This window comes from Elephantulus edwardii, unplaced genomic scaffold (assembly GCF_000299155.1).
Source record: "Elephantulus edwardii isolate Elephantulus edwardi_28Jun2011 unplaced genomic scaffold, EleEdw1.0 scaffold00094, whole genome shotgun sequence".
In the NCBI taxonomy this organism is placed as follows: Eukaryota; Metazoa; Chordata; class Mammalia; order Macroscelidea; family Macroscelididae; genus Elephantulus; species Elephantulus edwardii.
Window position 1 is genome coordinate 12379955 of NW_006399844.1, and position 13278 is coordinate 12393232.

General features: G+C 40.5%; 1 protein-coding gene and 1 pseudogene across 1 annotated transcript in view; one reads left to right on the plus strand and one right to left on the minus strand.

Annotated features, from left to right (window-relative positions):
* METTL16 (methyltransferase like 16) overlaps window positions 1-13278 on the minus strand; it is an 85661-nt gene that overhangs the window by 25696 nt on the left and 46687 nt on the right. The gene's annotated exons all lie outside the window — the stretch shown is intronic.
* Window positions 2737-3147, plus strand: LOC102859842 (annotated as a pseudogene).

Sequence of the window (13278 nt, forward strand, 5' to 3'; positions counted from 1 at the left end):
CGGGTTCTTCCTCTCCTGCACTGTCCCTCCATCCTTCTGAGCATGAAGTCCTTTTCCAAGGCCCGATCTCTCTTGACCAAATGCCAAAAGTAAGTGGGGCAGAGCTTTAAATCCTAGCCTCCAAGGAGAAACTTGGTTTCACCCTCTCCAAGACAGACCTATTTGTTTTCTTGGCAGTCAAGATTCTTCTCTAGCATCACAACTCGAAGGCATCTATTATTCTTCTGTCCTTAGTTGTCCAATTCTCTGAAGCATAACAAATAATCAAGAAGACCATGGCCTGGATTAGGCACAACTTTGTATCTGGGCTGACATCTTTGCTCTTCAGCACTCTGGAGAGGTCCATGAAGGCAGATTTTCCCCAGTGCAATTGCTCTTTTGATTTCCTGACTGCTGGTGTTAAGAGTGTTAATTGTGGATCCAAGCAAACTGTAACTGCTGACAACCTCAATCTCTTCTCCATCTATCATGGTGCTGCCAATTGGCCCACTAGGGAGGATCTCTGTCTTCTTGATGTTAAGCTTCAATCCGTATTGAAGAATATAATCTTTGACTGTCTGTAGCAAGTGCTTCAGGTCTTCTTCAGTTTCAGCAAGCAAGGCTGTGTCATCTGCATATCGTAGGTTGTTAATGAGTTTTCCTCCAATCTTGATGCTACACTCCTCCTCATAAAACCCTACTGTGTTCTATTCTTTTCTGCATACAGAAAAGGTATGGGGACAGGATGCATCCCTGATGCACTCTTTTCCTGATTTTCAACTATGTAGTGCTTCCTTGCTCTGTTCTGAGGGCTGCTCCTTGGTCCAAATATAGGTTTCGTATAAGCACTATCAAGTGTTCTAAGATTCCCATTTTCCTCAAGGAATGGGAATAAATATGGATCTCTTCAAGTTAGTTGGCCAAGTAGTTGTCCTCCAGATTTCTTGGCACAACTTGGGAGCACATGCAGGGCAACATCTGCTTGTTGAAATAAGTCAATTGTTATTTCATCAATTTCTGGGGCTTTATTTTTTGCCACATCCTTCAGATCAGCCTGCACTTCCTCCTTCATCATCATTGCCTCTTGATCATATGTTATTTTCTGAAATTCTTCTGTGTCAGCCAATTATTTCTGGTACAATGACTGTATTCTCCACCTTCTTTTAATGCTTACTAATAATAATTAATGTGTCTACAAATTGTGTCTAACCTTGAGAAAAATGGGAATCCCAGAATACTGGATTGTGCTTAGGAAAAACCTATACTTGGACCAGGAAGCAGTCCTCAAACAGAGCAGAAAAATATAGTTCAAAATCACAAGTGTGTCACAGATGCATCTTGTCTTCATACCTTTTCAATCTATATGCAGAACAGATCATCCGGGAAGAAGAATGTGGCATCATGATTGGAGGAAGACTTATCAACAATCTATGTTATGCAGATGATATAAACCTTGCTTGCTGAAACTGAAGAAGACCAGAAGTGCTGCTGCAGAAGGTCAAGGTGACAAAGATTCTCACCTCTTGGGGCCAATGGGAAGCACCATGACAGATGGAGAAATGATTGAGGTTGTTAACAGTTACAGCTTGCTAATCAACACTCTTAACACCAGCAGTCAAGAAATCAAAAGATGAATGCATTAAGAAAATCTGCTGCTGTAGGGGAACTCTGGTGGCCTAGTGGCAAGGAGCTGCAACTACAATCCTAGAGGCGCACGGTTCAAATCCACCAGATGCTCTGCCGGGAAAGGAGGGACAATCTCCTCCTATACCAGTCAGATCTGATTTGACGGTACACTCACACAAAAATAATAAAATAAAATAAAAAAGAAAGAAAGAAAATCTGCTGCCAGGGACTTCTCAAGAGTACTGAAAAGCAACAATGTCAGTTTAGAGACTAAAGTGCACCTAATCCAGGCCATGGTCTTTGCAATTACTTCCTATGAATCAGAGAGCTGAACAATGACTAAAGGTGATAGAAGAGCTAATGCCTTTAAGTTGTGGTGTTGGAGAAGAGTCTTGAATATACCATGGACCAAGAAGAAAACAAGTATGTGGAGAGGGTAAAACCTAATTTTTCCTTGGAGGCTAGGATTTTGAAGCTTTGTCTTATATACTTTGGGCACATGGTCAGGAGGGACTGATCCTTGGAGAAGGACATCATGCTTGGAAGGGTGGAGGGACAGCGCAGGAGAGGAAGACCCCGAATGAGATGGATTGATATAATAACTGGGGTAATGGGGGTTGGTGTGTAGGTATTAGTGAGAGTGGATGAGGACAGGTCAGGGTTCAGAGCTGTTGGACATACGGTCGCTATGAGTCGCAGGCAACTTGACAGCACATAACAACTTTTATTAGGTGGCATTCTACTGTAAGGAAGACTTTTTTTCCTATCCTCTTTCTGTATCTAATTTGTTGATTTCATTCAGTGAGCTTAGAATCCATACTGTCATTATTCAGTTTGTATTGTCCTTGAGTGAACCAGTAGGAGCCCTCCAAGCTGGCTCCTCTATTCTTTTTTTTTTCCTTTCCCCCTTTAGTCTTTTGACATGTTTTATTACTTTCTAGAGGGAGCTCTGGCCTAGTGGCTAAGTATCACAAGGTATTCCAAGCTCTTATATTCATTCTGCCCAGTCCTGGAATCAACCATTTCCCCAAAGGACCATGGATCTTTTCATCAGGGAATGATTCATTTTCATAAATCAAAACTTTAACTTGAAAGACATATAAAAGTAGTGCTTTTCCTCTTTCTCTACAGCGAGGCGGCCGAGCGGCAGACGCAAAGATGCAGATCTTTGTGAAGGCCCTGACTGGCAAGACCATCACTCTTGAGGTCGAGCCCAGTGACACCATCGAGAATGTCAAAGCCAAAATCCAAGACAAGGAGGGCATCCCTCCTGACCAGCAGCGTCTGATATTTGCAGGCAAACAACTAGAGGATGGCCGCACACTCTCAGACTACAACATCCAGAAAGAGTCCACCCTGCATCTGGTGCTGTGTCTCCGTGGTGGCATTATTGAGCCTTCCTTGCGCCAGCTCGCCCAGAAATACAACTGCGACAAGATGATCTGCCGCAAGTGTTATGCTCGCCTGCATCCCTGTGCTGTCAATTGCCGCAAGAAGTGTGGGCACACCAACAACCTATGCCCCAAGAAGAAGGTCAAATAAGAGCCAATAAGAGCCCTCTCTTCACTGGCTCCCTTGCCTCTTGCAGGTGGCCTTCTTCTGAGCCCCATGACCCTGGGCCCTCAATAAAGTCTCTTTCATTGAACTGGAAAAAAAAAAAGTAGTGCTTTAGATGTGAGGGGAGTTAAATGACTCTAAAAATATTTGGTTGCCTATGAAGATTACTAGAATAAATGCCCCTAGATATTCATGAAAGCAGCCAGAATGTCTGTCTGCCTAATCTTAAAATTAACAAACTACTATCAACTCTAAATCTACATGTCTGAAATAATTTTTATCCTGTTGCTATATGCCATCGAGTTGCCTGTGACTTACAGCAACCCTATGTACAACAGCCCTAAACCCTGCTCTGTCCTGTGCCAATCTGTCTCCAACACACCTATCAAGATTACCCGTCATTTAATCAATCCACCTCATAGAGGGTCTTCCTCTCCTGCGCTGTACCTCCACCCTCCCAAGCATGACGTCCCTCTCCAAGGACTGGTCCTTCCTTACATGTTCAAAGTATGTCAGACGAAGCCTCAGAATCCTTGCCTCCAAGGAGCAACCCAGTTTAACCTGTTTGTTTTCTTAGGAGTGCATGGTACACTCGATACTCTTCTCCAGCACCACAGCTCAAAGGCATCAATTCTCCTATTCTGCCTAGTCATTGTCCAGCTCTCTGATGCATAGCAAGTAATTGCAAAGACCATGGCCTATATGAGGCACATCTTAGTTTCCAGTGTGACACCACTGCTCTCCAGTACTTTGGAGAAGTCTCTAACAACAGAATTTCCCATCACAATACGTTTTTTAATTTGGTGGCTGCTGGTGCCGAGAGTGTTGACTGTGGAGCCAAGCAAATTAAAACTGTGAACAATCTCAATCTCTTCACCATGCACATTAATGCTGCCAATTGGCCCAGTAGTGAGAATATTTGTCTTCTTGATACTGAGCCTCAATCCATATTGACAGCTGCAGTCCTAAGGTTTTTATTCATAAATGATCTACACAGTTTTATATGTATTAAGAAACACTACATTATTATAATTTTTTCAAGAAAGTGGTATTAAGGAAGGCTTTTACTTTCTTGTTATTGTTAAAAAGACTACCTGAGGTACCAAAAATCTAATCCTGTCAGGTTTTAGTCTTCTGTGCTTACCTAAAGCAGAACTGCCCCTAACTACATCCTGCAGAAGAAAAGGCCTTAATAATTAAGATGACTGGCTTGTCACAGCATGACTTGACTAGATTCAAGCTTCTCTTCTTGACACCTTAGAGGTGACAAAAGAATGAAGCTTTGCCATATCAGGACTTAAAGGGAATCTAATTAACTAGTGTTTTTAAGTTACAGGGTGAAATATAAGTTAATTTATTTAAAGAGCAAAGCAGGGGGGGGGGAGGTGGGCAGGGAGAAAAATGCAACAATGAATGGAAATCCAAAGTCTCTGTAAATGTTAATTAAAATTAATAATAAAAAATAAAAGGGAAAAGTAGCCCATTTTTCTTTTAGGCTGCAGCTCTCCTTACCATTCATGCTTTTTCCTAATTTGCTGTTGTTAGGTGCCTGCCCAATGACCCTATCAACAACAGATCAGAATTTTGCTTACTCTGTTGACATCCTCACAATCTTGGACATGTTTTAAGCACTGTTTTTAAAATTTAATTTTTTTCTTATTAATTTTAATGAAAGTTTACAGAGACTGAGGATTTCCATTCCTTCATTGTTGCACTTTTCTCCCTGTCCACGCTGCCCTCCCCCAATTCGCTCTTCTCTTTGAAAAGTAAAAGGAAAATTCTTTCATTGTTATACAGTCCCTCCCAAGTCCACTCCACTATGCATACAGCCTTCATTTTGGACACCTGTCATGACAATAATAATCACATATCCCTTTTAAGCAGTACTCTCCCTCATCTATTTCAACGCAGTATACATTATTTATCCCATCACACTCAGTCTCCCCCCAACCCCGATGTTAGTCCTGTTTTACAAGAGTGGCACTATGCAGTGTTTGTCCTTTTGTGACTGAGATATTTCACTCAGCATAATGTCCGCCAGGGTCACACATTTTGAATAATATTGCATGAGTTCCTTATTTTTCTTTTTTTCAGTTCTGTTCTCAATTTAGGGTTGTTGGGGTTTTTTTCCCTTTTTATTTCCTTAAAAAATTGTTTTCATTTTAGAAACAAGTTCACCAGGACACCAGCTTCCCTCCCACCATGGCGGACAGGCCACAGCTGTCTTCGAGAGGGCGTGGCTCGCCTTGCTCTCCTAAACAGGTGCTCCTCCCAGGCCCAGGCAGTGGAGGCCCCTCGGCCACAGGGAGGGGTCTGATTGTGGGCCACTGTCTGGATTTTGTTTGCTTCCTGTCTTGTAATTAAAAAAGACATTCCTGGGTGCCAAGGTACAGTGCTGGAGCGGGAGCTATCGAAACAATCTGGTAAAGTCTCTCAAGGCCCAGCAGACCTGTTTACATTCCTCAGCACTCGTGACTTGCTTGTGGAAGTCTGTGAGTTCCTTATTTTTCAATGCAGAAAAGTATTCCATTGTGTAAATACACCACAGCTTCACTATCCATTCCTTTGTTGATGGGCGCTCAGGTTGTTTCCAACTCCCTGCTATTGTGAACAAATCCGCAATAAACATGGGTGTGCATATATCTGCTTGGGTGGTAGTCATAGTCTCTTTGGGGTATATTCCCAGCAGTGGAATTGCTGGGTCAAATGTTATCTCTATTCGCAACTTTTTGAGAAAGCACCATACCGCCTTCCACAGTGTTTGCACCATTTTACACTGTTAAAGTCACTGTGTCAATCTATCCCCTTGAAGGTATTTCTTTTTTTCATTGATCCTTCTACCTTTCCCAACATAATGTCTTTTTCCAAGGACTAGCATCCCCTGACAACATGTCCAAAGTATGTGAAACTAAATTTCACCATCCCTGCCTATAATAAGGAGAACCTTGGTTACAATTCCTCAAAGACAGATTTGTTTTTTCGACAATCTATGGTACATTCAATACTCTTCTTCATCATCAATATTCAAAGGCATCAATTCTTCTTAAGTGTTACATTATCCACCGGCCACCTTTTAGAAGCACAGGAAACACCTTGTTTTGGAGGAGGTGCACCTTAGTCTTTCAACTGACATCACTGCTATTTAGTTGTGGAAAGGTCCTTGACACTCAATTTTCCCAGTGCAACAAGTGTTCTGATTTCTTACTGCTGCTACTATGTTGATTGTGGACATAAATAAAAGGAAATCCTTGCAAATTTAAATAATTTCTCCAAGTCAAAACAATATGGCAAAATGAGAGATACCTGAGTTTTGGCTTCCTACTGTAAGAAGGAAAAAAACAAAAACAACAGTATCTGCCTTCACAAGAGAGAAATGCTCCTTCAGGTTTTAATGGTAGAAATGCTGTTCTACCTGGAGAACTACTTGGTATACCATCTGTCTTTCAACAAATCTCTACCTGTTCTGTGTCAAGGTTACGGGTCTCTTTCTAATGATACGCAAACACTGATCTACAAACCTACCTGGGTTCTAATCAAAGATGAAAGCAGAGGTCAAAAACAGCTGACAAAACTATCTCAAAAGTGAACAGCAAGAACCAGAGAAGTAGACTCTTTTTTTGTAATAGTGGAAAGGTAAGAAATTAATTATGGATGCAATCTTGTCAAGTAAAGGAATGACTAAACGTACTGGTAATCATGTAAATAAAATATAGAGAAGCTGATAGGAAATGCCCCAAAGAAAGCTAATAGAGCTCTCAGAACGCTAATGTTTTCTCCTTTCTTTCCTATTTTTAATTCTCCTTTAAAAAAGTTTCTATAACAAAAGTATGTTCTTTACCTCTATACTGAGAGCACTTTACAATCTATAAGCACCCTCACATAAGTCATTTCAGCTGATCTTCATAACTGCATAAGATAGTATTCCAGATGTATAGATCAAGAAAGTGTGGGGGGAAAAACTGAAGGGGCTTGCCCTTTTATAAGGGCAGGTAAAAGTTCACACCAGAATTAGACAAATTTTCAGCTAGAAAATTAACTAAAAGCTGAATTATAAAATCCACTACTGTTCTCTACAACCACTACCTTAGAACACCTCAAAATTCTACTTCTTATTTTAAGTGCTATCAAATCTATTTTGACACAATGGAATTTAATGTGAAAGAGAAGCTTGCCTGCCCTGTAGGGTGTTACTGGTTATAATCTGTACAGAGGCAAACTGAAAGGTTTTGCTCCAGACGAATGGCTGGGTGAGTTTGAACCACCAACCTCTCAACTTATAGTCAAGCACATAACTGTTTGCACTACCAAGATTTCTTTCTGTTGACAATTTTTATTGTGTGCTGTCCAGTGCTACTATGACAAATACCACAAGTGCAAGGTTTTAATGTTGTTGTTATGTGCCATCGAGTCGCTTGGGACTCATAGTGACCCTATGAACAAGAGCTCTAAACACCGTTCTATCACTCCAGTCACAGAATGGATCCATCTCATCGAAGGTCTTCCTCTCCTTCGCCGCCCCTCCACTGCGCCAAACATGATGTCCCTCTCCAAAGACCAGTCCCTCCTTGCAACATGCCCAAAGTATGTCAGATGAAGCTGCAGAATCCTTGACTTTAAGAAGCATTCCGGCTTCATCTTCTTCAGGACAAACCTGTTTGTTCTCCTAGCAGTCCATGGTATATTCAACACTATTCTCCCGCACCACAGCTCAAAGGCATCAATTCTCTATCAGCCCTATTCACTGTCCAACTCTCTGATGCATAGCATGTAATTGTGAAGACTATTGCCCAGATCAGGCGTACTTTAGTCTTCTGCCTGACATTGCTGCTCTCCAATACTCTTAAGAGGTCCCTCACAGCTGACTTTCCCAATGGCAATTTGTCTCTTGATTTCCTGGCTGCTGTTACCAAGAGTGTTGATTGTGGAGCCAACCAAACTAACACTGTTAACTATCTCAATCTCTTCACCATCCATACTGATGCTGCCAATTGGCCCAGTGGTGAGAATCTTTGTTTTCTTGATGTTGAGTTTCAATCCATATAGGAGGCTGCAGTCGTTGACCTTTTGCAGCAAGCGCTTCAAGTCCTCCTGAGTTTCAGCAAGCAGGGTTCTGTCATCTGCAAACAGAATTTTATTCTCTCACCACTTAAAGGCTAGGAGTCTGAATTCAGAGCTCGGGCTTTAAGACAAGTCATTCTTTCTCTATAGGTTCTAGAGGAACAGCTAGAACATCTTCTTTCAGTAACTGAGTCCAGCATTCCCTAGAATGCTTGTCTTTGTATCATTCTTTCAGGACTTGAGATGCAAAGGAAGTGCTTTGTTCCCTGTTCGTCTTTCTTGGTGGTAGTAGGCCTCTGATCTCTGTGTATTTAATATCTCAAAAAGAGCCTGACTCAAAATACCAACTTAATCACATAGGTGACCCTCCAGCACATTTTCTGAGGCAGTTAAACTACACAGGAAGAAACTACTCATTTTCCTCCCTCAGAGCAGCTGGTAGATTCCAACTGTATACCTTTGTGCTGGCAGCACAATTTTTTTTTACCACTAAACCACCAGAGCTCCCTTAATTATGCTAAGTGAAACAGCTCAGTCACAAAAGGATAAATATTGCATAGCACTGCTGTTCTAAAATAGGGCAGGCGTCGGGGGTTGGAAAAGGAATGGGGAAGGGGTAGAAAGATAATAATGCACTGGAATAGATGAGGGGAAGAACTGTTTAAGAAAGGAATATACGATTATAGATGACATATATGAGAACAATCTGGAACAAGGCAGTCAGTATGAGGAGTGCTAGGGGAGGGGAGAAAATGTGCAATAAAGAATTAAATTTAAAAATAATTTTTAAAAAAAAACCCTCAAAATAAACACTTGCCCCCAAAAAACACAACTAAATAAAGCATGAACATAAATGTCCTGTGTCTTAATAACACCACTGCTGTCTGATACCTTCTAGTTGGCGCCTACTCATTGCTATTTTATACACAACAGGAGAAAACCCCAACAAAACAAACCTTGCCTAATGCTGCTCCATCCTTATTACCTCTACTGTATTTTTTTATTTCTTACTATTTTTTTTTAAAAAAGTTTTACACTGGTTTACCTACAAAGTTGGTAAACACTGACCCTCATACTGGATCCCCACAACTCCCAAACCACTCCAGCTCCACCCATCAAACCATGCAACCTCATGATTACCACCCCCAATCTCTACTGTATTTAAGGTCATTGCTTCAGTCACTACGTCAATTCATCTCCTTGAGGGTCTTTTCTTTTCCTGGCCTTCTACTTTTCTAAACATGGTATCTTTCTCTAAAAATTCACCCCTCTTGATAACATGCCATCTTTGTTTCCAAGGAGCACTTTCTGCACTTTTTCGAAGAGAGATTTTTCTTCCTACTTTTTTTGCCAGTCCACAGTATAGTCAACATTCTTCCCCCATGCCCCAATTCAAAAGTGTCAATTTTTCTTTACTCTTCCTTATCCACTTCCAACTTTCAGATTCATATGAAGCAAATAAAAAGACCCTGGTTTAGTTCAGGAAGGTTTAGTCTTCAAAAGTGACATCCTGTAAGGGAGCTCTGTTCACCTAGTGGCAAGAAGGTGCGCTGCAATCCCGAAGGCATGCAGTTCAAATCCACCACATGCTGTGCTGGAGAAGGAGGGATAATCTCCTGTGCCAGGTGGGTCAGATTCAATGGTATACCACAAGGAAAGAGAAAAAAAAGTGACATCCTTAATCTTTAACACTTTAAAGAGGTCAATGAGTACAGATCTGTCAATATATTATTTGATTTCCTGCTTCCATGAGTGGATCCAAGAGTGACCGTGGATCCAAATAAAAGTAAATGCATGTTTAAATGCAATCTTGTCAAATTATCAAGGCTGTTTTTAATGGTCCAGTAATGATAAATGTTATGTTGGTATATTATCTCTTTATGAGGTATAATCCATACCATAGGTTATAGTTTTGAGCTTCATCACTAAGTTTTTTCAACTTAGTTTTCTGCAAGAAAGCTTGTATTATTTGCAAAGTGGAGGTAGTGGATGAATCCTTCTCTAATTCTGATGCCACACACTTTTTCAAAGCCCAGATTCTTGAATGATTTGCTCAGCACACACTGAGTAGGTACGGAAAAAGAATACAATTCTGATGGACACATTTGTTGACTTTAAACCATGCAGTATTTCCTTGGTCTATTCAGACAAGTGCTTCTGGGTTTAGGTACAGGTTTTATGGGAGCACAATTAAGTGTTCTAGTATTTCTATTCTTTTTAATGTCAGTCATAATTTATTATGAGCCACACAGTCAAATGTCTCTGTATAACCAATAACAAGTAAACATCCTTCTGCAAAATCTTTGCTTTCAGTCAAGAACCATTTGATGTCATCAAAGATAATATCCTGTATCCTTTGGCTCACTGGCCTCTTTTGAATCCAGTCTTTTTGGCAGTTGCCTGTCATTGTACTGTTTCAACCATTTTGAATATTTAGCAAGAGTTTATATGTGTCGGATATTAGTGATAATGTTTGTAAATTTCCACATTCTGTGGGATCATCTTTTTCTGAATTGGCACAATTATTAATCTTTTCCAGTCAGCTGGCCAAGTTTTCCAGGTATTATTATTTCAGAAGAGGGTGGCCAAACAGGTTTCCTAGCCAACCTTCATATTAGGAGCTCTGGTTCACCATTTAAAAAAAACAAAACTGAATCTTGTGCTCACTTCAGTAGTACATATAATAAAACTGGAACGATACAGAGAAGATTAGCATGGCCCTTGCACATGGATGACACAAATTCGTGAAGTGTTCCATATTTTTTCATAAAAAAACCTGAATTTTAATTTTTTATTTAAGTCTCATCTGCCAACTTAACGTTTTCCACCAATTCAGGGAGGAGAAAATTTCACAGGCTTCACAATTTTTTGTTTAGGTGCTGCTTTTGTGGGACTCTTAGGAGCGGCCCTTTTGGTCTTCTCAGCTCCTTGTTTAGCCTTTTTTGCGATCCTGGCAACCGTGATACCCTGCTTTCATTAAGCTTTTCTAACTTCAGGATTTTGATTCCTCTTGGCCATTACACCAGCAAGAGAGGGACCAAAAATAGCCTTCTGGAATTTGACTGCATGTCTTTCCTTTTGAATTTCTTACGCCTCTTTGTTGTGTACCATAAAATCAGATCTGACTGCTATAGGAGGAGACTGCCTCTCCTTCTCCAAAGGACCAACTGATGAATTCGAACTGAGCGTCTTTAGGACTGCAGCGCAGCTTCTTGCCACTAGGCCACTAGAGCTACCTTGAATTTCTTCTGACTGGCCCTTTTTGTGCTTTCTTCCGTAGAGGACAGTCCAATTTATCTGCAGCGGGTTCCTTTAGAAAGGTATACCGACTCACATTCAGCATTAAAAAATTGGAACATCTTCCTGTTAGTCTTGGTGTAGGACCTCTTGTGCCCATGCTGGATCTTGTACCTGCTGAAATTGTACAGCATAACCTTAATGGCTGTGAATTCAGAGCAATATGGAAGATGGTGACGAGAAAGACAGGACATCTTTTTTTATTTTGAAAGACCAGTGGCACAGAAGTAACCACAGAAGGAAAAACTGACAGATGAGTGGTGGCTTTTCACATTTTAAGTAGGGTTTCACAAAGTAGAGATGTCTGAACAATATCCAGAGATTAACTGCTGTGGAGCCAGAGGCACATCTAACCAAGTCTGCATTTTTCTAACCAATAAATAACAGATCCCAAAGAAGAAAATGCTCTTAACTACGTCTGGTCATCATTACAAAAGTGAAAGGGCAACAAACACTCATGAATTTTCACCAGTGACAAAAAGGGTGTACACTTAAGAGAGTTCAACTTTAGCATGAGGATGGAGAGGCAATTTACCTTAAAAAAATTGGAATACTTAGAGTGGTGAAATGAGCACCAGATCAAAATCAAAGAGTTGTAGATCTCAGTTTTCTTAACTATAAAACTAAGTTGGATGATTTTACCTCTCAAGATCCTTCCAGCTATAAAATTCCTTAAGACAAAAAATTGTAGCTGCTGCTTATAAAGACTTAATCATAAAGGGGGAGGTGAGTTACCTTCAGTTTCATCACTAAGATCAGCTGAACAAATTTAACTTATGCTGCAAATTCTGCTTGGTCTCTACACCTATCCAGGGACAGGAAGAATCCTTTCTAGAATCCCATTCTAGAATAAGAACCATATTGTAAAAATAAAATATCTCTTTTAATTCCTTATTTGAATAACTTCAAAATATATAATTTTCAAAGTAATCTTAAAATTTTAATATATTGCAGTTACATAAACACAATCTGAAATATAAATGAGGACATGAACTAGTAGCAAATATAAATGAAAGTAGTCATGGCAGGATGTGAAACTGAACATTTCGGAATAAAACTTTCCAGAACACATTGTTTTTCTTCTTCTTCTTCATCATCATCATCATAATTGCTTGTTTTTACAAAAATCCTAACTAGGCAGTATTTCTCATCTAGGATTGTTATTATTTTTATATACTGTGGAGTCAGAACTGAATCTCAGCTGACACTCCAGAGGGTTACAGAGGCAGTATATCTTACAGGAGGAGACTGCTAACCTTTCTCCTGTGAAGCAGCAGGTAAATCCGAACCACGTGCCTTTCAGTTGGAAGCACAATTCTTTACCCATGAGGCCACCAATGCTGCTTCCTATACAGACTATCAAGCTTTTAAAAGGTCAGCTCTCCAGAAATATGACAGGCCCTAGCAACTTATCCTTCGTTGCAGACTTATACCTTTGTATACCTTTATACTTTACACCTTTGTGGGATGCTACTGTAATACTAGTATGTAGTCTTGAAACATACTGAGGCAATTTTTACTTAGAATTGTGATGAAGCCCTTGTTGCTGTTGTTATATGCCATCGAGTCGCTTGCGACTCATCGCGACCCTATGTACAACAGCCCTAAACTCTGCTCTGTCCTGTGCCAATCGCACTGTCTCTGACACTCCCATCCTGATTATTCCAGTCACTGAATCAATCCACCTCATAGGGGGCCTTCCCTCCTGCGCCGTCCCTCCACCCTCCCAAGCATGATGTCCTTCTCCAAGGACTGGTCTCT